Below are 26,428 nucleotides of genomic sequence, written 5' to 3'. Positions count from 1 at the left end.
ATTCCACTACTGGGGATTTACCCAAAGGATAAAAAGACATTCTATAAAGAGGATGTCTGCACTCGGATGTTCATAGCAGCACAATTCACAATTGCAAAGATGTGGAAACTATCCAAGTGAATGGATTAATAAAATGTGGTATATGTATACCACGGATTACTACTCATCTATTAACAAATGATGAACTAATACCACTGTATTATTGTTGATAGAGCTGGAGCCCATTCTTCTAAGTTAAGTAACCCAAGAATGGAAAAACAAGTATCACATGTACTCACCATTAAATTGGTGCCAACTAATCAACACTTATGTGCACATATGGAAGTAACATTCATTGGGCGTCAGGCAGTTGGGAGGATGAAGGAGGGGATGGGTAAATTCACACCTAATGGATATGGTGCGTGATGTCTGGGGTTTGGGCACACTTGTAGCACTGACTTGGGTTGTGCAAAGACAATATATGTAACGGAAGCCTTTGTACTCCTGTAATATTCTGAAACTAAAAAAAAAATTACAAAGTAAAAAATTTAAAAAATTTTTTTAAAAAAGCTGATTTTAGCTCTGAAAACATCACTTTTTTCTTGTGAGTAAGCATTATCTCTTTGAATTTCTCTTAAGCTTTTGTGTTTCTATTATATCCTGTTTCCCTCTTCCATGTTTTCAGAATTTACTTCAGTCTCAAAGAATGTATTCATATTCCTGAAATATTTTCTTTAAAAATCTAATATGTAATGAATTTATCATTAGAGAGGAAAAAGCTTTACATTTGCACTGATAGAAATGGATTTGTTTTAGCAATTTAAGGTAGAATGTGATAGCCAGTAAATTTTTTTAAATCCCCTGTCATCCATTTGGCCCTTAAAGCATTTAATAATTTTAATTTTTTCTATTTTTTTATTTCAGAATATTACCAGGGTACAAACGTTTAAGTTACATATACTGCCTTTGCGCAGCCCAAGTCAGCACTACAAGCATGCCCATCCCCCAAACACTGCACACTGCATCCATTATGTGTGAATATACTATCCCCTCCTCCTTGCTGCCACCTGTCCAACACCTGATGAATGTTAGTTTAGATATTTTTATTGTATAAACTATGTAACACAACTCAACATGTTATTTACAGCCATAAACTTATATATACTTGGTTATTTAGCCATTACTTTCATTAAATGTGTATAAATACACAGGCACCTTAACTTATATATATAATAATTACACAGATTTAAAATATACTATATAATTCCAAATTTTTATTTTAAAATTTACACTAGGGCCATAGATTTTACAGATAAATCACTCTTTAGGTTTTGAGTGTGGAGGTTTTATTTTCCTCATTGTAGATATTCAGAATTATTACCACTTTCAATTATTTACCAGGTCATCTTTTTAGGAAACACAAGTTATGGTTCATGAAAACAGAAAAATTATTCTTAATGAAAAAACACCATTAGGAAACTATGCCTCATTAAGAATGTATTTCCTGATATTTCTTATATTTTAATTTCAGGTTTTCTTTCTTATGTCTTAATTTCCATTTGTTTTCAAATATCTATCTATGAGGTCTATCTACCAAAATCAATTTTTAGTAGTGATTTTTATTTTATCTACAATTCAAATAGTTTTAAAGGTAATGCATTTTTTGCTGGTTAAGTAAGGAAATTGAGTAATAATAATTACCTCTAAACTAGTGGAATAAACCTCAAAAGGAAAGTTCATATTCTTGCATTTTGTGGGAATGCAGTATATTCTGAAATCAATGGATAGGGGAAAATAAAGTAGAAATGGTTTTACCTTGTTCTTGTTCTTCCTATAAATTGTAGTCCTTCCTTCAGGCTTCAAGATGCATAGGAAGAAAGATTTAGGAGAATTAGATAAGAGATATACGGAAAAGGTCTATGGCTAGGTGTTTAGACTCAAACTCAGAAATATAGCTAAGGACTCAAAAATAAGAATGTAATTTTATTTTCTATTCCTCATATCTCCTTGCTTCTCTATTACTCCCTTAAGCACTAAGCCCAGATCACATTTCATAATATCTTGTTATACAGGAAATGCACTTAGTTTGCTGGGTTTTTTTTTTTTTCTATTTCTTTATTTCAAAAAATTAAGGGGATACACATATCTTTGTTAAATGAATACACTGTATAGCTTAAGTCAGATGTGCTTACCACAAGGATGGTGTCCATTTTACCCAGTGGGTAAGTTTTTATCCCTCACCCTCTTCTATCCTCCCCCTTCTTAGTTTCCAACATCTTTTATGTTATTTTGTGCCTTGTGTACCCATTGTTTAGCTTCCAATTATTAATGAGAACATGTGATATTTGTTTTCCCATTCTTGAGATATCTCACTTAGGATAACAGTCTCCAGTTCCATCCAAGTTGCTACCAATGACATTATTTAATTTCTTTTTATGGCTGAGTAGTACTCCATAGTGTGTGTGTATATATATATATATATAGACAGAGAGAGAGAGAGAGAGAGCGAGAGCACATTTTCTTTACCCACTCATGAATTGATGGGCACTTAGTTTGATTCCATATTATTGAAATTATGAATTGGGTTGTGGTAAACATTCAAGTGCAGGTGTCTTTTTGATAGAATAAAATATTTTCCTATGGGTAGATGCCCAGTAGTGGGATTACTGGATCAAATAGTAGGCCTACTTTTAGCACTTTGAAAAATCTCCATAGTGTTGTCCATAGAGTTTGTGCTAGTTTGCAGTCCCACCAACAATGTATAAGTGTTTCTATCTTTCTGCATCAATGCCAATATCTGTTGTTTTTGGACATTTTAACAATGGCCAATCTGACAGTGTAAGGTGGTGTCTCATTGTAGTTTCAATTTTCCTGATAATTAGTGATATTGAAAATTTTTTGTATATTTGTTGGCTATTTGTCTTCTTTTGAAAATATTTTGCTCATGTCTTTCATCCACTTTTTGATGGGGTTGTTTGGTTTTTTTTTTTCCTTGTTATTTTGCTTGAGTTCTTTGTAAATTCTGGATATTAGTACTTTCTTGGATCTATAGTTTGCAAATATCTCCCATTCTGTAAGTTGCCTGTTTACTCTGTTGATTTTTTTTCTGTGTAGAAGCTTTTAATTTAGTTAAGTCCCATTTATTTACTTTTTCTTATAGCTGCATTTGCCTTTGGGGCCTTAGTCCTAAATTCTTTGCCCAGGCCTATGTCTAGAAGAGTTTTTCCTACATTTTATTCTAGAATTCTTTTTTTTTTTTTTTCTTTTTTTTTTTCTTTTTTCTTTTTTTTTTTTTTTTTTGAGACAGAGTCTCACTCTGTTGCCCAGGCTAGAGTGAGTGCCGTGGCATCAGCCTAGCTCACAGCAACCTCAAACTCCTGAGCTCAAGGGATCCTCCTGTCTCAGCCTCCCGAGTAGCTGGGACTACAGGCATGCACCACCATGCCCGGCTAATTTTTTCTATATATATTTTTAGCTGTTCATATAATTTCTTTCTATTTTTAGTAGAGATGGGGTCTCGCTCTTGCTCAGGCTGGTCTCGAACTCCTGAGCTCAAACGATCCGCCCACCTCGGCCTCCCAGAGTGCTAGGATTACAGGCGTGAGCCACCGCGCCCGGCCTAGAATTCTTATGGTTTTATACCTTACATAAATGCCATATATGACAAACCCAAAGCCAACATCATGCTGAATGGAGATAAGTTGAAAGCATTCCCCCTAAGAACTAGAACAAGGCTAGTGTTCCCACTGTCACTACTTCTATTCAACATAGTACTGAAAGCTTGAATTCCTCCATGGAAACTATTCCAATGATTCAGAAGGCTTTCAGGGATGATGCAATGAGTGTAGCACAAATAAAAGTGTGGCATGAATGCTTTAAAGATGAAAGTGATCTGATCATGTTCTGGAAGGTCTGAGTCAAGCACACCACCTGAGAATGTTGAACGTGTATGGGTTAGGTTAAGAGATGCTGGGAGAACTGTGTGAAGTTCCAAGGTGCCTACTTTGAAGGGGAATGAGGGATCGTTGTCCTATGTACAATGTTTCTTTTATCTTGTATCTTCTTCAGTAAATGTCTCTATTTTTCACATTACATGGCTAGATACGTTCTGGACAGAACTGTCATATGCAACTATTATTTGTCAATTAAAAATAAAAAATACAGAAATTAACAACTCCAAAATAATTAAGTTAGCTGAAAATGAAATTGAAATGTTGTGAAGTTATGGTTCATTGATTTATTCATTTCCTGGAAGTATTGTATTGAAGAGTAAGACTCTTTTATATCTGAGAACTTGTCAAAGTTGTTCTTTATTCTCAAATGCCAAATAACTTTGCTAAATATAGATGATAGGTAGATAAATAGATAGATAGATATATTTAATTTAGAATCTCTTAAAAAATTATTCATTTATGTATTTTTATTTCAATATAGTTAGGGAGTACAAGTGTTTGTTGCTACATGGATGAATTGTATAATGCTGAAATCAGGGCTTTTAGTGTACCATCAGCAGAACAGTGTGCATTGTAATTAATAATGTTTTATCCCTTACCCCACTTTCACCTTCCCCCTTCTCAGTTTCCAATATCCATTACACCACTTTATGACCATATATACATATCATTTATCTCTCACTTATAAGTGAGATCTTGCGGTATTTGTTTTTTCATTCCTGAGATCTTTCACTTAGGATAATTGTCTCCAGTTCCATCCAAGTTGCTGCAAAAGACATTATTTCATTCCTTTTTATGGCTGATTAGTACTTCATGATATATATAAATATACATATACCACATTTTCTTTATCCACTCATCATCAGTTGATGAGCATGTAGGTTGATTCCATATTTTTGCAATTGTGAATTGTGCTATCATAAACATTTGGGTTCAGGTTTATTTTTTATATAATGACTTATTTTTTGTTGGGTAGATACCTATTTGTGGAATTGTTGGATTGAATAAGCAAGCAGAGTAGCTATTTTTATATCAAATAAAATAGATTTTAAATCAACAACAGTAATATAATTCAACGATGATCATTATATAATTATGAAAAGATTGATTCAACAAGAAGATAGAACAATTCTAAATATAAATTCACCTAACACAGGAACTTACAGATTCATAAAACAAATACTACTAGATCTAAGGAAAGAAATAAACAGTGACATCATAATAGCTGGAGACTTCAACACTCCACTGATAGACCTAGACAGAACATTGAGGCAGAAGATCAACAAAGAAACACAGGACTTAACAAATGGACCAGGAATAAAATGGACCTAACAGACATTTACAGAACATTCTACCCCAAAACTATAGAATGTACATTTTCCTTATCAGCACATGAAACATTTTCCAAGACAGAACATATATTAGGCCACAAAGCAAGCCTAAGTAAATTTTTAAAAAAATTTTAAAAAACCTTCTCAGACCACAGTGGAATAAAACTACAAATCAATTCCAAGAACAACCCTCCAAGTTATATGAACACATGGAAATTAAACAGCTTTCCACTGAATGATCATTGGGTTAATGATGAAATCAATATGAAAATAAAAAAAAGTAATTGAATGACAAAAATGACACATGCTACCAAAATCTCTTGAATACAGAAAAAGCAGTGCTAAGAGGGAAGTCCTTGGCACTAAATATATACATCAAAAAGAAAGAAAGGTCATTAATTAACAACCTCAAGAAACTAGACATATAACAAACTAAATCCAAAGCTAGCAGAAGAAAAGAAGTAACAAAACAGAAAAAACAAAATTGAAACCAAAAAAATACACAGGATCAATAAAATAAAACTTGGTTATTTGAAAAGATAAAGAAAATGGATAGAACACTAGCTAGATTAACCAGGAATAGAAGATGAAATATTCAAATAAGTTCAATGAGAAATGCAAAAAGAGACATTACAACTAATGCCACAGAAATACAAAATATCCTCCAAGACTACTATGAAAACCTCTACACACACAAACTAGAAAATATAGAGGAAATGGATAAATTTTTCGAAGCACAAAACATACCAAGAATGAGTCAGAATGAAAAAGAAACCCTGAGAAGACCAATAAGGAGTAACAAGATTGAAATAGTAATAAAAAAATCTTCCCAAAGAAAGCACAGGACCAGATGGATTCACAGACAAATTCTACCAGACCTAAAAAGAAGAATTGGCACCTATCCTACTTAAACTGTTTCATAATTTTGAAAAGGAGGGAATCCTCCCTAACTCATTCTATGAAGACAGTATTACCCTGATACCAAAACCAGGAAAATATACAACAAAAATAGAAAACTAAAGACTGATAACCCTCATAAATATTAATGCAAAAATTCTCAGTAAAATACTAGCAAACTGAATTCAACAGCACATCAAAAATATAATGCACAATGATCAAGTGGTTCCATCCCAGGGATGTGAAGATGGTTCAACATATGCAGATCAATAAATGTGATTTACTGCATAACAGAATTAAAAACAAAAACCATATAATCATCTCAATAAATGCAGAAAAAGCATCCTATTAAATCCAGTACCCTTTCATGATAAAAATGCTCAACAAAGTAGGCATAGAAGGAACATACCTCAAAATAACTTAGCATCTTTTTGTCAACAAATTTTATTTTCCCCTGGAATCAGCAGGGTATACATCAAAGGTAAGTAATCTGTCATTAATACAACCAATACTATAATAAGCCATACATCTTGATTGCCAGTCACTTGCCTTCTTCATTGCTTAGCCATTATATTATATTAATATATCATGGTACTAGGATGATAACCATAAATTGTAGTTCTTCATGACATTTGAAATGTTGGGGAAGGTAGGCCATAAGTTGGAAGTAAAATCCTGATATTTGAGATGATTCCTTCTATATATCAGACACTGAGTCATTTAATATATATTGCCTTATGTGATCCTCATAATAATACATTCTATGAGATAGATGTTATTGTCATCTGAGGTTCTGACAAATAAATTAACTTGCTCATGCTTGCTCAGTTAATATGTGGCAGAAGTAGTATTCAATTCCTGTTCTGTATGCCACAAAAGTCTATAATTTTCAGCTATGTTTTACATCCCTTAATAAAAAGACAACTTGGCATCTATGTATTTTGCCATAAGAAATGATAACTTCCAGGCAAAAGTTAGTCCACAAATAAAGAACTATATACTGTGACGAAGTGTTTTAGAGTTGATACCGCCTAGGCAAACTTCAGTTCTAAATAAAGCCCTGAAAAGGCTTAAAGGAGTAAGTCAAACCAAATGAAGAAAAATAATGACTTTGATTATTTTCAGCTTCAAAGCACATAGAAATATATTGACTCAGGATCACAGAGTCAAAGGTGACATAAAATAAAATGGCTATTTTTATGGGGTAGTGCCCCAGTGTTAGGCAAAATTCATACTGATTCAAACTATTATAATCTGTAAACTAGTCTCAATCTTCCACATGGCTTGACTTTATAAGCTTACCAGTGCAAACTAGATGGCCCTGTCAAGTTTGGTGCTGTTTGGTGTTCAAGCATTTTTCATATTTAAGGAAATATCAAATTTCTTTCCATATATTATGTTTCTTCAGAAGACCAAATTCAGCTGATTTAGGCAATATTTATTTATAATCTATTTAATTTAGAAAAGTTTTAGTCTCTAGAGCCTTGAGACAAATTACATGAGTTCTTGTTCTATGACAATGCCTCTAATGGATCAGTGAAGGTGGTATTTAACTTTTAAAAGTCAATAAATCCACCGATTTACTTCATAGTTCACACTGTAAAGAATTTACTATTACCTGTAAAAAAAGTAGATGTCTTTCAAATATTTACTCTATTTTTACATTGTGGAATCACATATAATTATATCTTTAACTTTTTGTACAAAAAGGAATACCTTCTTGTCCAACAGCAGCTTAATCCCTGCAAGCTGCCTCAAAGCCTATTGTCTTCAGTGTATCAGTAGCATCTTTAAACTTGTCTGAATAGAAAAATATAATCTGGTTTGTGATAGAAAAAAAAGTTATTCTCAGGACATGACTGCTAGATTGAGTTAAAAGAGGAGGATTAGAGAGAGTCAAGAAAGTTGTGAATAGAATCAATGTGAGAGCATAACATTACAAGATTCATTCCAAATGAGAAACCTCCACTATTTGTAATCCAACCCTCCACTCCAATTCCTTTGTGGTAGATTGTTACTTATATTCCAAATCCACTCTCCCCTTCCTCCAGACAGTTGATTACCCAGGTAGACCCCATTTTCTGGTTTTCTTCACCATTGAGTGTGGCCACACGATTGAGTGCTTCACAATATCTTAGTAGTTGTACAAATACAACTTAACCTTGTTTGCCTGAGGAAAAAAAAAAGGAATAACTTCTGATTGCTAAAGACCATGACCAAGCTATACTAGTAATTTAAATAATCATTTAAAATAAAGAAATTATAGAAGGATCTAGAATATAATTCTTCTCTTTTGATTTCCAGGTGACAAAGAAAGCCTGGATCATATCTCACATACTTAAATCTAATGTTTAACAAAAATTGAAAACATTTGGATTAATTCAACATTGTTAAATTTAAAATATAAAGTTCCAAAATTGCTTAAAAGCCTTCTGTTTTGCTTGCTTTATATTTTCTTCTTGTTATGTCCATATACAATATATCTAGGTATGCTTCCCATTTACCTTTTTTCTTTCAGATATTCAACTTATGTGGGCTTTTGTTTCATATTTCCCACTTAATGACTGGCTGCAACAAAAGTTATCCTGTAAATGAGATGAATTATTGCAGGTGTGTGTATCTTGGCAAGATATATTTAAAAAATATGTAGATCAAATTATCTCTCTCCTCAGGCAGAAAATGTATATGAATTCATAAGCATCATTTAAATTCTACTAGGTGCACCAAAAGTATTTCCAGAAACTATTGGAAAGAAAGTTTAAATTTTATATTTATCATATGGACATACAATATTGGAGCCATCATATACCGCTACTTATTCTAAATTCAGAAACAGCAAGACAGATCGGAAACTTAGCATTATTTACTGTTTCCAGCCAAGTTTCATAAAGCAGAGGATGAGCAAATGCAACCAGATCCAGAATTATAATATGCTGCTCTATTCTAGTCTGACACATGAGGTTAACATTTTACATCAACTCTCTTTATCTGATTTCAACAGGCAAAATGATATTTGTCTAACTTGATACAACTGGCAGTATTACACACTGTATCATGTTAAAGTATGAAAACATGTACATTTATTTGTGAAATTACAAAGCAAACCAAACTAAGTAAGTACAAATATAGACTAAAATGTTATTTGTGACTAGATCTATAAAAGAAATGTGAAGTAGATGTATTAGATAAAATATACAAAGAAGTAAATATATACACTGTAATTTCATGGATATTTCAAACAATGGCATTAATATAGAATGGATTAGCCACATATCTAGGTATTTTTCTCAAGTCTTTTTTAAAACATCTTCTTATGTAAACATAGCACATATTTTACACAATAGTTTGTGTGTTTTAAAGAGCCTCTAAGTTGTCTAACCTTGATGGTCACATAAAGTTTTCAGTGCTTTTTGTATAATATAAAGATTTGTAAAATCAAGCCAAGAGATAAAGGGCAAAGTTTCTTATCTGAAGTGATATTCCATATAACAAGAATGTGTTGATGTTCTATCCAATTAAATATTTTCTTTCATAGCAAAGAATATAGTGGATGGCATGGATGGTTTCCTGGAAATGACCTTCAAATACTAAAAAAAATAATATTTTATATCTAAATACTGTTTTATAGGTCAAGAGACCTGTTGAAACACATATTTATCAAGAATTCCAGGAGTACTTCACCACAATTATAGGATATTAAAAAAGGGCAGATGATAGTGATAATACTAAAGATAATTGTCATATTCTTTTATATAAGAGAAAATGGAAGAATCTTGCTTTAAGTTTCCAAGTCTAATAAATGGAAGCTAGACCACCTATCAAAATCTGGTGACTCATATATATTTATTTTAACCACTATACATCCATGGGCTTGTTAATTTCTCTTAAAAACTCATTTTAAGATGTATTATAGGCCGGGCGCGGTGGCTCACGCCTGTAATCCTAGTACTCTGGGAGGCCGAGGTGGTGGATCGTTTGAGCTCAGGAGTTCGAGACCAGCCTGAGCAAGAGCGAGACCCCATCTCTACTAAAAATAGAAAGAAATTATATGGACAGCTAAAAATATATATAGAAAAAATTAGCCGGGCATGGTGGTGCATTCCTGTAGTCCCAACTACTCGGGAGGCTGAGACAGGAGGATCCCTTGAGCTCAGGAGTTTGAGGTTGCTGTGAGCTAGGCTGACGCCACGGCACTCACTCTAGCCTGGGCAACAAAGTGAGACTCTGTCTCAAAAAAAAAAAAAAAAAAAAAAAAAAGATGTATTATACATGTAGATATGTAATTCTTTTTATTTAAACTGTTATATGTTCTTTTGTAGTATTTATTGAGAATAAAAAGTCCAGATATTATTTTTTTTAATTTAACCTGTTTTTCTTTCCCTACTATAATGCACAGAGATCCTAGTATTCCTGTATGGTGTGAAAAAGTCTACATTCAATGTGATATGGTTTTATAGCTTTCAACCATAACTTCTCTCAGCTTTTTACCATTGTAAAATAAAGTAATAATCTTTCTTGTGAATCACTGAAAAGTGTTATATTAATTGATTATCCAATAAAAATTGTTTATGCTTTACCTGAAAAAAAGCATTAATAGATTTTACCTAATTTACTGCCCATATACTTTAAGAAACAATTTTTTTTTCATTTTTATAACATTCTTGGCCATTAGAATATTTTTAAATTATTATTTCAGCATATTTTATGGGTACAAAAGTTTAGGTTATGTATATTGCCCTTACCCCCACCCCCCGAGTCAGAGCTTTAAATGTGTCCATCCCCTAGACAGTGTGCATCATACTCGTTATGTATGTATACACCCATCCCCTCCCTCACCCACATCTGCCCGACACCCAATCACTGTTATTCCTAAATGTGCTCTTAGATGATGATTAGTGAAACCAATTTGATGGTGAGTACATGTGGTGCTTATTTTTCCATTCTTGGAATACTTCACTTAGTAGAATGGGTTCCAACTCTTTCCAGGAAAATACAAGAGATGCTATCTCACCATTGTTTCTTAGAGCTGAGTAGTACTCCATGGTATACAAGCTTTGGAAATTTGTGGAGAGAAGTAATTATTTCTGTAGAGATAATTTTGGGCTACAAAAGTGGCCTGCAACAGGTGAAATGCTAGCAATTTCATCCATACTAAAGATTAATGCTGAAAACCAACATGTATGAAACTAAGCACAATAATTATTCAGATAATTCTGTAAGAAATTTTTAGCAAATAATCCAAGCCTCTATTTTAAAAAATCTCTCTTGATGCTCTCCAAGTAATCTTTCTACCATTTTTACAGGTAAACCACTAATATATTACTCTATTGATGGAATCACTATTATAAGTTTAAACCAGTAAGACACACAGACATTTACCACTTTCCCGCATAAATTAATACTATCAAAACATTAGCCAAAGACAAGCAACAAACACAAAAATAGACAAATGGGATTATACTAAACTAAAAAGCTTTTGTACAGCAAAGAAAAACAGTCAACAAAGTGAAAAGACAACCTGTTGAATGAGAGAAAATATTTGCAAACTCAAGGAATTAATATTCAGAAAATATAAGGAACTCAAACAACTCAGCAGTAAAAAAAAACAAATAATCTCATTAAAAATGGGCAAAGGATTTGAATAGACATTTCCCAAAGAAAAAATATAAATGATCAACTGGTATACAAAAAATTGCTCAACATTACTAATCATCAGAGATATGCAAATTAAAACTACAATGAGGTATCATCTCACCCCAGTTAGAATGGCCATTATTAAAGAGACACACAAAAAAATTGCTGGTAAGAATGTGGAGAAAAGGGAACTCTTATATAATATTTGTGGGGATGCAAATGAATACAACCATTATGGAAAACAGTATGGAATTTTCTCAAAAAATTAAAAATAGAACTACCAATTGATCCAGAAACACTACTATTGGGTATTTATCCAAAAGAAAGGAAATCAATTTATCAAAGGGATACCTGTACCCTCATGTTTATCACAACACTATTCACAATTGCCAAGATACGGAATCAAGCTAAGTGTCCATTAATGCATGAATGGATAAAGGAAATGTGGTAAATATATATACTCAATGGAATACTATTCAGCCATCAAAAAAGAAATAAATACTGTCATTTGCAGCAACATGATAAAACTAGAGGTCATTATGATAAGTGAAATAAGCCAAGCACAGAAAGACAAATATCACACATTCTCACTCATATGTCAAACTAAATAGGTGGATCTCATGGAGGTATAGGGTAGAATGACAATTACCAGAGGCTGGGAGTGGTGAAGAGAGGTTGGTTAATAAGTACAAACATGCCTTTATATAGAAGGAATAAGTTATAGTGCTCAATAGCAGGGTAGGATGACTATAGTTAATAACAATTTATTGTACATTTTAAAACAATTAGAAGAGAAAATTTGAAATATTCCTAACACATGGAAATGGTAAATATTCAAGGTGATGGACATTCTAACTACTCTGATTTGATCATTACACATTGTATACCTGTATTAAAATATAACATGTCCCACATAAATATGTAAAATTATGTGTCAATAAGAAAATTAAAAATTAGTAGAAGGCAATAGTTTTAATGTTGGAAACATAACTTATAAAGTTGCTGGTAGTTGATTTTATCAGAAAACTTACTTTATTTTAAGTAGTTTACAGATTCATAGAATGCCATTATTAGTAAAATAGTAGTACACTAGACCATCAAAGACCTTGAGGATAAGCTAGGGTGAAAAGCTTTAGGATACTAAGACACATAAAAGAGGCTGTGGAGAGAAAAAGATGGCAGAGTGGAGGTAACCTCCTGGATTCCTTCTCCCAGAGAGGGAGGCATAGATCTCGCTCTGCTACACATGAGTGGATCGCTCCTCCACAAGAACAGTGTTGTGAATCAATGCAGAATCAGCACAGGACACAAAAATCAGGAAAAAGAAAAGGTAAATTGGAGATAAGATCGCAAAAATCTGGAGAGTGTGAGACAATCCATAGAGAGTAGAGCGTGGGATGGCTGTGCCCACCTCGCCAGCAAGTGAGGTGGGATCAGTCGCACAAGAGAACATCTTGCTTCCCCATTGGCCTCCATACCCACTCAGATAGGGATCTGCCTGAAGTCGGTGCAAAATCACCGCAGGATACATAGGGCTCTGTGGAGAGGAGACAATAGCAAGAAACATCTTGAACTCCCCAAGCTCAGTGCCAGGACTGCACTGCGAGGAGGAGGGACTGGTCTGGGCTACCACTGGAGGCAATTAGGAGACAGGTAAATTGCCTCTACCACACAGCAGGTCCAGATGACGGAGGTGAAAACTAATTAGGGGACTCTAACCTGAAAACCACCTCGGGCTAACAGGCCCACTCAGGGTGGATCAGAAAGAGTGAGAGCTCCTGCTGAACAGGCCTGAGATTGTGGGAGGTAGACATAAAAGAGACAAGGGGGCATCCTAATGACTCATCCCCCCAACCCAGCACCTACCAAGCCCTGAACAATCACCCCCCAGTGCTGACACTCTGCTGGCAGGCAGTTGCCAATTTCAGGGTCAACATCCTAGCCACTGCGGTGTGATATGGTGTCAGGTGGCTTCCTTCCCCCAGCCTGGGGATTCTCGAGAGGAGCTCCGCCCTTTTATGACCTATGGTCAAGGGTCCTGTTTTGATTTGTGAACTCTGAGTGCTCCCCCAGTCATGAGAGACTAGAGCCTGGACCTTGCAGGCACTGGGGCAAGGGAGATTATTGCCTGCAGGACCTGCAGCTGCTGGGGTGATGGGTGAACAGTGGCACCACCCCCTCCCCCTAGCCAGCATCTTTTGTGCAGAAAGTGGTATACGCCATGTCTGGAGATAGGGAGAGACAAGAAAAAGCCACTTTGTGTCTGCAACCAGTGTGAATCTTGGCTGCAGATCAAAAGTCCTCAGCCCAGTGACTTAACTTCTCAGACTGGTTTTAGGTCAAATCAAAACTCTGAGGCTGGACTATTACCTCCAGCTGGCTGCCAACAGTGGGATCAGTGGCCAGGGAAAAAAAACCTGGCAAGAAGCCAAAACAAGCTCCACAAGTAACCACTCCCACCAGGAGCAGCCCCCCAACTGTGGTACAAGAACCCTGAACAACACATAAGTGGCTCCCTCTAGTGACAAAGGAAGCAACACACCTAGGCTGTTAGGCAGCCTAGGAACAGAGTCTGTACAAGGCAACTTACTTTCCAAATGAAAGCTGAAAGGTGGGAAGCAGCCATTGATCCAGATGGGAAGGGCTCAGTGAAAGAACCCCAGAAGTATAAAGAATCAAATGGAAAACACACCCCCAAAGAGGAACACCAGCTCTCTAGCAATGGACATTAACCAAATTCAGAACACTAAAATGTCACAACATCGAGAAGGATGAGATCCTCCCCAACACATTTATGAAGTCAACATAACTCTGATACCAAAACCAGGAAAGGATGTAACAAAAAAAGAAAATTACAAACCCATATCCTGTATGAATATAGATGCAAAAATTCTCAATAAAATCCTAGCAAATCGAATCCAGGTGCTTATGAAGAAAATAATCCATCACGACCAAGTGGGCTTCATAGCAGAGAAGCAGGGGTGGTTCAACACACTCAAATCTATAAATCTAACTTACCACATGAATAGAAGCAAAACCAAAGACCATGTGATCCTCTCAATAGATGGAGAAAAGGCATTTGACAAAATTCAACACCCTTTTATGATAAGAATGCTTAACAAAATAGGCATAGACGGGACCTACCTAAAAATGATACAAGCCATATATGACAAACCCACAGCCAACATCATACCGAATGGGGAAAAAGTGAAAGCCTTCCCACTTAGAACCGGAACCAGACAAGGTTGCCCACTGTACCCATTGCTATTCAACATAGTACTGGAAGTCCTTACGAGACCAATCAGGCAAGAAGGCAGAATCAAGGGTGTCCAAATAGGGACAGAAGAGATCAAACTCTCACTCTTTGCTGATGATATATTATATCTAGAAAACCCCAAGGATTCAACCAAGAGACTCCTGGAATTGATAAATGAATTCAGTAGAGTCTCAGGATACAAAATCAATACACACAAATCAGAGGCATTCATATATGCCAATAACAGTCAAACGGAGAACCAAATTAAGGACTCAAAACACTTCACAATGGCAACAAAGGAAATAAAGTACCTAGGAATATATTTAACTAAGGAGGTAAAATATCTCTACAGAGAGAACCATGAAACACTGAGGAAGGAAACTACAGAGCACATAAACAGGTGGAAAACCATACCCTGCTCCTGGATGATAAGAATCAACATTGTTAAAATGTCTATACTACCCAAAGTGATCTGCAGATTCAATGCAATCCCTACTGAATTACCAACATCATTTTTCACAGATATAGAAAAATTAATATTATGCTTTGTATGCAACCACAAAAGACTCCATTTAGCAAAAGAAATTTTAGGCAATAAGAACAAAATGGGAGGTATTAATTTACCAGACTTCAAACTATACTACAACGCTGTGGTTATTAAAACAGCTTGGTATTGGCACAAGAACAGGGACACAGACCAGTGGAACAGAACTGAGAATCCAGATAAAACACCATCTTCATGTAGCCATCTAATCTTTGAAAAAGCAGACAAAAACATACTCTGAGGAAAAGAATCCTTGTTCAATAAATGGTGCTAGGAAAACTGGATAGCCACATGTAGAAGACTGAAACAGGACCCACACCTTTCACCTCTCACAAAAATCAATCACGGTGGATAACAGACTTAAACCTTAGGTGTGAAACCATTAGAACTCTAGAAGAAAATCTGGGAAAAACTCTTATAGACATTGGCCTAGGCAAATAATTTATGCAGAAGACCTCAAATGCAATCACAGCAAAATAAATAAATAAATAAATGTGACCTGATTAAATTAAAAAGCTTTTGTGCAGCCAAAGAAACTGTCACGAGAGCAAAAAGATAACCTACAGAATTGGAAAAAATTTTCAAATGCTGCACATCCGATAAGGGACTGATAACTAGAATCTATTTAGAACTCAAGAAAATCAGCAAGAAAAAATCAAACAACCCCATCAAAAAGTAAATGCAAATCAAAACCACAATGAGATATCACCTAACCTCAGTGAGATTTGCCTCTATCAAAATATCCAAAAACAACAAATGCTGGCGAGGATGTGGAGAGATGGAAACACTCTTACACTGCTGCTGGGACTGCAAATTGGTACAATCTCTGTGGAAAAGAATCTGGAGATACCTCAAAGAGCTAAAAATAGAAATGCCGTTCGATCCAGCAATAGTACTATTAGGCATCTACCGAAAAGAGCAAAAGACATTCTATAATAAAGACATCTGCACCAAAATGTATATGGCAGCACAATTCACTATTGCAAAGATGTGGAAACAACCCAAGTGCCCATCAATTTATGAGTGGATTACTATAATTTGGTGTATGTATACAATGGAATATTACTCAGTTATAAGAAACGACAGTGATCTAGCACCTCTTATATTTTCCTGGATTGAGCTTGAGCCCATTATCCGCAGTGAGATATCACAAAATCAGAGGAATAGTCTACACATATACTCACCATCAAATTGGTACTAACTGATCAACACTATGGTTCTCACAGGGTAGTAACATTTTCCAGGGATTAGGGGCTTTGCGGGGACAAACTCACAACTAAGGGTCATGGACACAATGAGCATTATAGAGGGAAGGGCATGCCTCTAAACCTCACTTCAGTGAGGCAAAGACATAAAACATAACCAGAATGTATTTGCACTTCAGTGTTTATTGCAACATTATTCACAATGTCTAAAATATGGAATCAGCTTAAGGGTTTATCAAGGGATGAATGGATAAAAAAATGTGGTGTATGTACACAATGGAATATTATTTAGCCATGAAAAAGATGGAAATTTTGTTATTTGCAGAAACATGGATAGATCTGGAGGACATTATTTTAAGTGAAATAAACCAGGCACAGTAAGACAAATATTGCATTTTCACACTCATATATGGGACCTAAAAAAGAAATGATCTCAAGGAGATAGTGAATAGAATGGTGGCTACTAGAGATTGGTTAGTGTGATGGGAAGGGGTAATGAAGAGATGTTGATGAAGGGGTAATTCTGCTTAATAGAAGGAAGAATTTCTGATGTTCAGTGGTACAATGGGGAAACTATAGTTGACAATATGTTATTGTATTTCAGAATATCTAGAAGTTTTCAAATGCTCCCAACATAAAGCAATGATGAATGTTCCAGGTGAATCATGTCCCAGTTACCCTGATTTTATCATTGCATATTGTGTGCTTGTATCAAGATGTAACATGTACTCCATGAATATTTACAATTATTATGTATCAATGAAAAAAAATTTAAAAAGTAGCCAAAGGACATGAATAGAAATTTTTCAAAAGAAGACAGAAAAATGGCCAACAAACATATGAAAAAATGCTCAACATCTCTAATCATCAGGGAAATGCAAATCAAAACCACAATGAGATATCAGTTAACTCCAGTGAGAATGGCCTTTATCAAAAAGTCCCAAAACAATACATGTTGGCGTGGATGCCGAGAGACAGGGATACTCATACACTGCTGGTGGGACTGCAAACTAGTGCCACCTCTGTGGAAAGCAATATGGAGATACCTTAAACAGATACAAGTAGACCTTCCATTTGATCCAGCAATCCCATTATTGGGCATCTACCCAAAAAAAACAAGAGACATTCTATTAAAAAAAAATATCTGTACTTGTATGTTTATAACAACACAATTCACAATTGCAAAGATGTGGAAACAACCCAAGTGCCCATCAATACACGAGTGGATTAATAAAATATGGTATATGTATACCATGAAGTACTCCTCAGCTATAAGAAATAATGGGAATATAGCACCTCTTATATTTTCATGCATAGAGCTGGAACCAATTCTACTAAGTGAAGTATCCCAAGAATGGAAAAATAAGCACCACATGTACTCACCATCAAATTCATTTCACTGATTATCACCCAAGAGCACATTTAGGAATAACATTGATTGGCTGTCGGGCAGATGTGGGTGGGGGAGGGGATGGGTGTATATATACATAATGAGTGTGATGCGCACTGTCTAGGGGATGGGCATGTTTGAAGCTCTGATTTGGGTGGATGGGGGGGCAAGGGAAATATACGTAACCTAAACTTTTGTACCCCCAAAATATGCTGAAATAAGAATAAATAAATAAATAATAAAGAAGAAAAAAATATTTGTTAAAAATTACAATAAGAATGATAATAAAGTTGCTTGTCAAGAATACTGGCAGGATGCATAGCAGAGATCTTAAGAAACTAAATCGCATGTCAATATTTTTCACATCATGCCACAAAGATAGCCATTTATTCATAAGTGTAGGCCATATAGTCCACATCATGAAAAAATAAAATGGGCTGTTAGCTCCTAGTATTATGAGGCAGACTGATGCTAGAGGTATGGAAAATGTTCTTAAAGTGCAGCTATGGAGAAAATGGCACTCTCTACTAATTACAGACTACCTTCCACATGTTAACTTAGAGAATATGCAACTAGTGACTGGAAATTGGCTTGAAAATGCTGAAGGAACCATTAGTACAGTTAGATGGAGGGCACTTAAATGTGGTATTTCTCAGGGTAACATGGTAAGAATCCTCAAAACATATATGAGAGATTAGAACCCCAAAATGACATTTTTCCATGAAATATTCAAATACAGATTTAAAAATTGATGTTAATTCTTTTTCAGTGCTCCCAATCACAATCCTAAAAGTGTTTTATATTTCTACATGTAACATTAAACCTTACATCTATTGTATGTGTATCAGTTTTATTTTATTATAAAGTTCTAGCCCTATAATTGAACCCTATATCTTAAACTATTTCCTAAATGGAGAAATGGTCCATTTATTCTAATTCTAATAAAGTTAAACACATAAAATTGAATGCAAATCTCATAGAAGAGATTGCTGTATAAACAAAACAGTAGTGGACATATAGTAATAAAGTCAGAGGCATTTTTAACTCAAAGGGATATTAACCCATGTAAACACCTTTGTTCTTCTGGAAAACTGTTAAACAAAGAAAAAGAAAAAGAACCTTCCATCAAACTCTCCTCTATGGGTGGATTAGCAGAAAACCATGTGTCTGAATGACAGGCATTCATCCAAGAGACACGCTATGACATTTTATGTTGTTTATGTAATATTTGTACTCAAAATTTTTAATATTTTATGTTATACTTTATGAAAAATTAAAACATAGCTTCTTTGCTATGAAATGAATCCTTCTAAATGGATATGTACAAATCAGAATATCGCAGCTTTAAATTTTGTCACTCTTTTTGTTTCTTTTTTTTTTTTTTTTTTTTTTTTTTTTGAGACAGAGCCTCACTCTGTTGCCCAGGCTAGAGTGAGTGCCGTGGCGTTAGCCTAGCTCACAGCAACCTCAAACTCCTGAGCTCAAGCGATCCTCCTGTCTCAGCCTCCCGAGTAGCTGGGACTACAGGCATGCACCACCATGCCCGGCTAATTTTTTCTATATATATTTTTAGCTGTCCATATAATTTCTTTCTATTTTTAGTAGAGATGGGGTCTCGCTCTTGCTCAGGCTGGTCTCGAACTCCTGAGCTCAAACGATCCGCCCACCTCGGCCTCCCAGAGTGCTAGGATTACAGGCGTGAGCCACCGCGCCCGGCCTTTGTTTCTTAATATATTTCTATGTTTCTGTGCCTTGTCCACGTCTATAGCAATTCTTACTTTACATTTGGTCTTCTATAAGTAGGTAAATCTGCACATGAAGGCAAGAGTACGAATAGAAAGTGTTGTCAGAGGGTGTGAAAAGAAGGTGCAGGAAGATAGCATAGAATGGTGAAGAGAAGGATGTGATTAGGTATACAAGAGCCCTAAGGAAAATTGGAAGAATAATCTAACTTCCTTTTCTATACTTTTCTCCAACAGATAACTCCCCTCTCATTCCCCCACTCTCATTACTGCTCACAACTCCCCACTCTTAACAAACCAGCTCACATGTGAATTTTATTAAATATTCCCTGCTGAGGTATTCCACACTTAAGATAAAATATTTCCCTTAAGTGTTTGTCTCATTTATTTATTTTCTATTTGTTCACACATATATATTGAGCATTTCTCTTTCAGGCACTGTGTTAATTATCATGAAAACAAGTACATTCATCTGATGCTACAACCAAAGTGTGGACAGGAACCTGAGGGAGAATGAGGTAAAGCCTAATTGCCTGGAGGAGTCAAGAAGGCATTCCCAGAGAAAATGAAATTTAAGCTGGCTCTTCAGTGGTTAGTCAGGGTCTGCTGAACCTGGGAAAGTCAATGAAATTTGAAGCATTATAAAATTTGCTTAAGATATTCACAATACAGAAAGTTGAGGTTGAAGCCATTTTTGAGTGTGACAGAAAGTAAAGGAGGACAGGGGAGGAGTTATAGCACCCTTCAAATTAGAGCACAAATGTGTCCTTATATTCTGCCTATTTGAAAGATATACCTTTCTTAAGATATTTTAGGATATACCTTCAGAAATACTATATAACAGAGTACACTGTTATTTGGCTCTGTTCCCTACCTCTCAGATAAATTAAATGGCACAGAGTCAAATGGAAGAAGAGAAAAGTGGAAATTGATATGAGTGTGTTAAACCATGTTGAGAATAATGTGGCTATTTGAGGTGACAGGAAAGCACAGAAAAGCTTCAAGAAAATTTAAAGATAAGTAACTATGAGGCACTCAGTTCAGAAAAATATAATCTGGATTATTTTATCTATGCTGTCATTTAAGGGTGAAGAACAGGACTTAGGTCATTGTTGACTGTGAATTACCCTGGAAAATAAGTTTAAAAAAGAACCTTACTTACTCAGGTTTTCCTGTACAATACAGTGGGGTTCAGCTGCACCTAAATCACACTAAATTTGGCAACTGCTATTGGGGAACTAGAAACAGAAAAAGAAAAGGTTAAAAAAAGAGTTTATCAAGGAATTGAAAGGATGCTACATTTTTTTCTATATAAACTCAAACTTAAGAAAAGATTTAGAACAAAATAGGAGTAAAATGTAATACTTGACTTTTGAGAAAGATGATGATGATGATGATGATATGATAATGAAAATAAAGATGACAGGTAAAATTTAGTGAGCACCAAACACTTGGTTGTTGACACGTTACCTTACTTCAACCTTACTGCATGAAGCAGGTATTTTAAGATCTAATTTACAGATGAGAAAAATAGAAATACATTTTTTAATCAGTGACAGCTACATAAATGTGAACTTCCTCTATTACTTTGGTAAGTACAAACTATAATAAAAGATATTCTGGAAAAAAAATAGTGGACTAGAAGCAGCCTTGCCAGAAGTGAAAAATGCAGGCAGCTGCCTAGATACAGATCACTCTTCTCTGAAGCAACATTGTGAAATCACAGAGAAACAATGTGGACACTCAGTGTAAACAAACAAAGGTGACAGGGGCAATATATATAACGAGATTGCAGGGAAAAATAGGAAGATAGAGAACTGGGGTGCTGTACTCACCCTGCTGGTGCTGTGTGAGTTGTGAGACAGCTCCCTCAACTGCCACAGACCTCTACCTGGTTGGACTGGAGACCTGCCTGGAGTTTCTGTATAGTTATTGCACAAGAAAACAGTTGTGGTGGGAATCAGGCAGCACCTAAAGCCATCCTGAGCCCTCAAGTGCATGGTGCCACGTCTGCAGAGGGCTGGAGAAGGACTAAACTAACTGACAGCTTCCCTGAGCCATACACTGTGACTGGAAGTTATGTACTTCTTTTCTACAGCACAATGGGGTCTGAGCACAAAAACTGACTCGAGCACATCAAGCTCCAATCTGAGAGGTTTTGAGTGACTGCTTTGGCAGGTCCTGGGTGGGGTGGGAGAACTCTGTGGTCCCTAGGCCATTGGAACTGACTTCTGCCTGCCTTATTTGGCACCCACATAGTCCCCAAGGCTGTACAAGAGCAAGCCACCAGTTTGCCCTGACTCTGCCCTCCAGGCCCCAACTGCCTCTTTCCTGCTTACCCTTTACCTTGCACTCCAGGTCAAATCAGACCCACTGCCTGCATGGACCTGCTTGTAGCTCAGAGGCCCTGCTCAGAACCCCTGCTTCAGGCTCCTCTCCAGTCCAGCTCTGAGGCTCTCATGCAGGAGCCCAAAGCTCTGCCTCTGCAGCTCCAGAGCTTCCACCAGTCTGAGACACCATCCCCAAGACTCTAACACTGTACCTGGACCCCAAGACCCCAACCCAGAGCATCCAGCACCACTACAGGCCCAGAGGAACTGCTCCAAAATCCAACACCTTGCAAGCGACCCCTAGCCTTGAGCTGCCAGTACATGGCAACCTAGTTCAAGAAAACACCCACAGCCAGGGAACCCATGACAACTGCATAGATAGCCTCACACAGCTCCTGCTGTCACCTCTGTGAGGAGACCCTGGGTAGAGCAATCTCCACAACACCAGCCTCAGTGAAGAGGGTCTCACTCAGCTCCCAACTTGAACATCCTACAGCTATCTGGTAAACAATCCAACACCCAACACAAAAAGCATTCAGCACAGGATTGAGCAGAGACAATCACAGGTAAGCAGAACAAATCAGAACATCTGCATTGCAGGCTTCCAGGGTACATGCTCCTCCCTTGCTGCACCAGCATTCCAGAGTAGGGGAGACAAAGTGTCATCCAGGAACCTTCCCTTACTCTAATCAATCAGGAAAGTTCCCAGTAAGGAACAGGTGTCCTCCAAACCTATTATCCCTGAATTGAAAAAAGAGGATTCAAATGAGAGGAAATCAGCAAAAGAACCCAGGCAACATAAAAAAAAAAAAATCAAAAGAGCTTGACACGGCCAAGGGATCACAATGGAGCCACAGTAGTGAACTCCAAATGCAAGGAAATTGCCAAAATGACAGAAATGGAGTTCACAATGTGGATGGCAATTAAGATTAATAGAATTGAAGAGAAAGTTGAAAATCAGCAATCAGAAGCCAAATATATATTTCAGAAAATTAATGAAAAAGTCATGAAAGAACTATATAACAGAAAGAAGAATATAATAGAGCTTAAAGAAATGAGAGAGTCATTTAGGGAATTTCAAAACACAGCAGAAAGTTTCTGCAACATATTAAACCAAGGAGAAGAAAGAATCTCAGAACTTAAAGACAAGGCTCTCGAGCTAACCCACTCATTTAAAGAGGCAGAAAAGAGAGAAAAAAAAGGCAGAGCAATCACTTAGGGAGATATGGAACTATGTGAAGATAACTAACATACATATTATAGGTATCCCTGAGAGAGAAGAAGAAAGCACTAAAAGCAAAAAAAAAAAAAAAATAATAATAATAATAAAATAAAAATCTATTTGAGGGAATTATTGAGGAAACTTCTCTGGTATTACCAGAGATCCAGACATCCAGATACAATATTATCATCAAACACCAGGAAGATTCATAGCAAATAGACATCTCCAAGACACATAGTAATGGAGATATCCTATTTTGACCAGGCCAAAGTCAAAATGAAGAGAAAAGTCTACTAACAGCTAGGCATAAGCAACAACTGACCTATAAGGGAAAACCCATCAGACTAACAGCAGAATTCTCAGTAGTAACTTTACAAACCAGAAAGGAGTGGGCCCCCATCTTCAATCTTATTAAAGAGAACAACTGCTAGTCTAGAATTTTGTATCCTGCAATACTAAGTTTCACAATTGATGGAGATATTAAGTCTTTTCAGACAAGCAAGCATTGAAGGAATTTGTCATGAGGAGACCTGCCATGCAGGAAATACTCAGAATTGAATTATGTACAAATCAGCTTAATAGATATCCACCAGTGTAAAATCACCCAAAGTGGCCAAAGCTCACAACTCCTATACAACAAGAGCCCAAGAAGAAAAACAAAGCAACAAGGTACATTTTGTTCATTACGATGAATAGAACAGTATCAGACATATTAATTCTATCTCTTAATGTGAATGGTTTGCACCACTCAAAAGACATAGGCTGGCTGAATGGATGAAAAAACACAACCCAAATATATGCTGCCACCAAGATACACATTTAAACCACAAGGATGCAAATAGGCTCAAAGTGAAGGGATGAAAAGAAATACTCTACACAAATGGAAATCAAAAGAGAGCAGGTGTAGCCATTCTTATATTGGAAAAAATTTACTTTAAATCAACAATTGTTAAAAAAAGACAAAGAAAGTCATTAGATAATGGTAAAGGGAGAAATTCAATAAGGAGACATAATAATCCTAAATATATATGTACCTAACACAGGGGCTCTCAGATGCATAAAACCAATTCTACAAGAGCTAAGCAAGGAAATGCATAATAGCATCATAATTGCCAGGGACATCAGCACTGGACAGATCATCAAAGTAGAAAATAAGTAAAAAAACAGTGGACTTAAATGGGACCCTGGAACAAATGGACCTAACAGATATTTACAAATCATTCTACCCAAACAGGACTCAATTTACATTCTTCCCATCAGCACATGGGACATGCTTCAAGATTGATCATAACTTAGGCCAGAGGTCCCCAATCTGTGGTGAATTGTATAATTATTTCATTATATATTACAATGTAATAATAGAAATGAAGTGCACAATATACATAGTGCATTTAAATTATCTCAATACCATCCCCTCACTCCTCAGTCCTTGGGAAAATTGTCTTTCATGAAAATGGACCCTGGCATAAAAAAAGCTGTGGACTGCTGTCTTAGGCCACAAAACATGCCTTGACAAATTTTTAAAAATCGACATCCTACCATGTATCTTCTCAGACCATAATGGATTAAAATTAGAAATCAAGCATGTCTATTGCCCAGATGGTGCACACTGCACCCATGTAACCTAAACATTTGTACCCCTGTAATATGCTGAATTAAAAAAAATAAAAAATAAAAACTATCAACCTGGAAATTTGTATCCAGAAAAAAGTATGTTTAAGTTACAAGGATGAAATAATATATTTTCATAAAAGCAAAAAAAAAAAATAAATAAATAAAATTAGAAATCAATTCTAAGAGTACCACTCAATTCTACACAAAGCCATGGAAATTAAATAACCTGCTATTGAATGACTATTGCATCAATAATGAAATTAAGATAGAAATCAAAAGATTTTTTGAATTGAATGACGAGAGGGACACAAGTAATCAAAATATATGGGATTCAGCAAAAGAATCCCTAAGGGGAAAACTCATAGCCTTAAATGTCCACATCCAAAAGTCAGAAAGATCACAAATAAACAATCTAAAATCACATCTCAAGGGGCTAGAAAAAGATGGACAAACCAAACCCAAAGCCAGCAGAAGAAAACAAATAAAAAGGGTAAGAGCAGAAATAAATGAAATGGAAAATAAAATAATATAAAATATGAGTGAAACAAAAAATGGCTCTTTAAAAATATAAATAAGATTTATAGAACACTTGCTAGATTAATGAAGAATAAAAGAGAAAGGACCTACATAAACTAAATCAGAAATGAAAAAGGAGATATCACACCTGATAGCACAGAAATAAAAAAAATCCATGAATACTACAAAAATCTCTGTGCACATAAACTAGAAAATGTAGAGGAAATGGACAAATTCTTGGAAACCTACAACCTCCCAAGCCTCAATCAGGACGAAATAGAACTCCTGAGCAGACCAAGAATGAGCACTGAGATTAAAGCAGTAATAAAAACACATCAAACAAAAAAAAATCCCTGGACAAGATGGATTTATAGACAAATTCTACAAAGAAGAACTGGTACTGATACTGCAGAAATTATTCCATAACTTTGAGAACTAGGGAATCCTCCCTAAATCATTCTATGAAGCCAGTGTAGCCTTGACACCAAAGCCAGGTATGAACACAACAAAAAATGAAAAGTACAGACCAATATCCCTTATGAATACAGAGGCAAAAATCCTCAATAAACCACTAGTAAACCAAATTCAACAAGAGCGCATCAAAAAAATATTCAATCATCACCAAGTGGGCGACATTCCAGGGGTTGAGGATTGTTCAACATACATAAATCAATAAATGTGATTCACCACATAAACAGAAGCAAAAACATAGACAATATGATCATCTAAATAGATGCCGAAAAAGCATTCAACAAAATACAACACCCATTTATGACAAAAACACTCAACAAACTAGGCATAGAAGGTATATATCT

The sequence above is a fragment of the Eulemur rufifrons genome, chromosome 30, assembly GCF_041146395.1.
Source record: "Eulemur rufifrons isolate Redbay chromosome 30, OSU_ERuf_1, whole genome shotgun sequence".
Lineage (NCBI taxonomy): Eukaryota > Metazoa > Chordata > Mammalia > Primates > Lemuridae > Eulemur > Eulemur rufifrons.
The sequence above is the reverse complement of the archived record's forward strand: the minus strand, read 5'-3'. Positions refer to the sequence as shown.